The sequence below is a fragment of the Hibiscus syriacus genome, unplaced genomic scaffold (genome assembly GCF_006381635.1).
Source record: "Hibiscus syriacus cultivar Baekdansim isolate YM2019G1 unplaced genomic scaffold, ASM638163v2 tig00111096_pilon, whole genome shotgun sequence".
Lineage (NCBI taxonomy): Eukaryota > Viridiplantae > Streptophyta > Magnoliopsida > Malvales > Malvaceae > Hibiscus > Hibiscus syriacus.
The window spans coordinates 494,617-496,883 of record NW_024062981.1 but is presented as its reverse complement, the minus strand read 5'-3'; the positions used below and the strand labels follow the sequence as shown (position 1 = coordinate 496,883).

The 2,267-nt window shown below is 36.7% G+C and overlaps 1 long non-coding RNA gene across 1 annotated transcript; it reads left to right on the top strand.

Moving 5' to 3' along the window:
- The first annotated feature begins 854 nt into the window (after positions 1–854).
- On the top strand, positions 855–1,637 carry LOC120152932. Its single transcript, XR_005518746.1, has 3 exons — positions 855–889; positions 1,088–1,380; positions 1,564–1,637. It is a non-coding gene; the product is annotated as an uncharacterized LOC120152932 (long non-coding RNA).
- Positions 1,638–2,267: the final 630 nt, after the last annotated feature.

Sequence of the window (2,267 nt, the reverse complement as noted above, 5' to 3'; positions counted from 1 at the left end):
TGTATGTTTCTTCCCTTTTTACTTGAAATTTAATTTTTGTAAGAGTTATTTCCGTAGTCATTTCGTTTTAAGCTCCTCTGCATTTAGTTTTAAGAGTTTAATTTTTATTTGCTCGTACTGATTTTAATTATTTTTTAGATTCATCTTAATGTTTGTTTTAAGCTTAATTTCTTAATGTTCTACAAATCAATATCTTGTGATGAGCACCCACGTTTTTGGCTAACAGAGTCAGATTGCTTCTCAAATCTCTATTTTTAACGCCACGAATAGAATTAAGTGTTTCACATGTACTTCACAAACCTCCATTTTTAACGCCATTGAAACTGACTTTTTCAAATTCAAATTTCAACCGAGTATTTTGCAATACTGGTGTTTTATTATGGTGTTCTATGAGAATGATGATTGTAATACTGGAGTATCAGATGTCACAAGTATTGCTTGAAATTTTAGAATGTTGTGCCAAAGAAAAAACATTATGTGTTTGTCATTTATGTTTCTAGACTTAATTATGTTTATTATGATGTTTATGTACTTTAAGATCTATATTAACACTTAACTCAGATAATCATTAGTTTATTTTATTATGTTTCTTAATAGATGTGTTTGTTTTATGTTTGTTGCTTATGTATAACTTAAGTTTGTTGTCAGGCGGGTCTAGCCAGGTACTTCTCCAGTGGGTAGTGGGTGTGGGGATGGATTTGAGAATGTACCCGCGTGGGCGGGTGTGGATTTGAAAATTTTTACCCATCATGGGTGGTGGACGGGTGGTGGATTGAAAAATATTAGGTGGGTATGGGGATGGGAGAGGAGGTATCCGCACCCGACCCGCCCGTTTGCCATCCCTATGCAGAGACAGTTCATTGACCATTCCACGTCACTGCATCGTGAGGTACAATTTCTCTTATTTTGATTCTTTGATTAGATTTGATGTTTTAAGGAGTGGAAATAATCCTGGGAAACTATTTATTTTAAGGCGAAAGTCAAATCCAGCGGGGTCTTATCAGATTTGTTTTCCCTGGGGAAAAAACAAAAAGGAAAAGTTTGGGGTTTTGTTCTCACTTATTATTGTCACTTCATTTTTGTTCAGGGATTTGTGGATGACCAATTTACAACTCTAAAAGCTGCAAGATGAAAACAACCCAGATTTTGAGGTCGAGCTTGTCTCTCTTTTCTTTGAAGATTCTGAGAAGCTTCTTAACAATATGGCCAGAGCACTGTGAGTTCATCTTCTTCCTTCCTGTGCTAAGTGTTTTCTTTTTTGTGATCTAATTTTCATGTTTTTTCCTTCTGTGAGCAAACACAAGGTGTTGATTTCAAGCAAGTAGATGCTAGTGTTCTTGTAGATGCTAGTGTTCATCAGCTTAAGGGTAGCAGTTCTAGGTATTATATACACATCTGCTTTCGATTTTTCATATTGATTTTGTTGTTTTCAACTGTGATTTTTCAATCTGGATATCTGGGAAATTCAAATTGTTGTTTCACTGCTTCATGTGGAGAGAGTTGGATTTGTATTTGCTCATGTATGTGTTAAGTGTTCTTATGTGTTTGTCTCTGTGGTAATAGCATAGGTGCAATGAGAGTTAAAGAATGCATGCATCGCCTTCCGAAGCTTTCGCGAGGCGCAAAACCATAAAGGGTGAGTTCTCGACTCGAGATTTCTCGATGGATCTGTCACAGTCGTGCTCTGGCGTGTGTGTTGCTTTGAGATACTTAAACAAGTTCATATAGATTGTTAAGTTCTTTATGATTGTTTATCGGATTAAAATCGAGTTCAACGTTTCTGGTTGTCGTTGCTTGTTGGTCACGCATTTCATTCTGTGATATGTGACAAAGATGGCTCCTTTTATGCATCTTGCCTGATGCCTGCAACAGGTCACTCATGAATACTCCCTACTGAAGAACAAGCTTCAAACGTTATTCAGGGTAAGAATCAACGAATCGATTTTCGTTTTTCTTAATGCGTATACTTCACGGGGAAAATGAGCATACATGCTCCTTTGTTTCATGTCGAGTTCATCTTTTTCTCCCTCCTAGCTGTAGTTTTAACTGGAGACATTCTGTTTCAATCTTTCAGCTTGAGCAACAGATCCTTGCAGCTGGTGGATCAATTCCAGTATCGAAATAAACAACATTTTTATCATCCTCGTGGCGAAACAAAGCTAGAATGATCGGCCGATGTCGCCGATACCTCTTCTTTATGAAGTCGATGTTAAATTATCAAGAGATTTTGTATAAATTTGTGTCAAAAACCCGTATGAGGTAAGAAT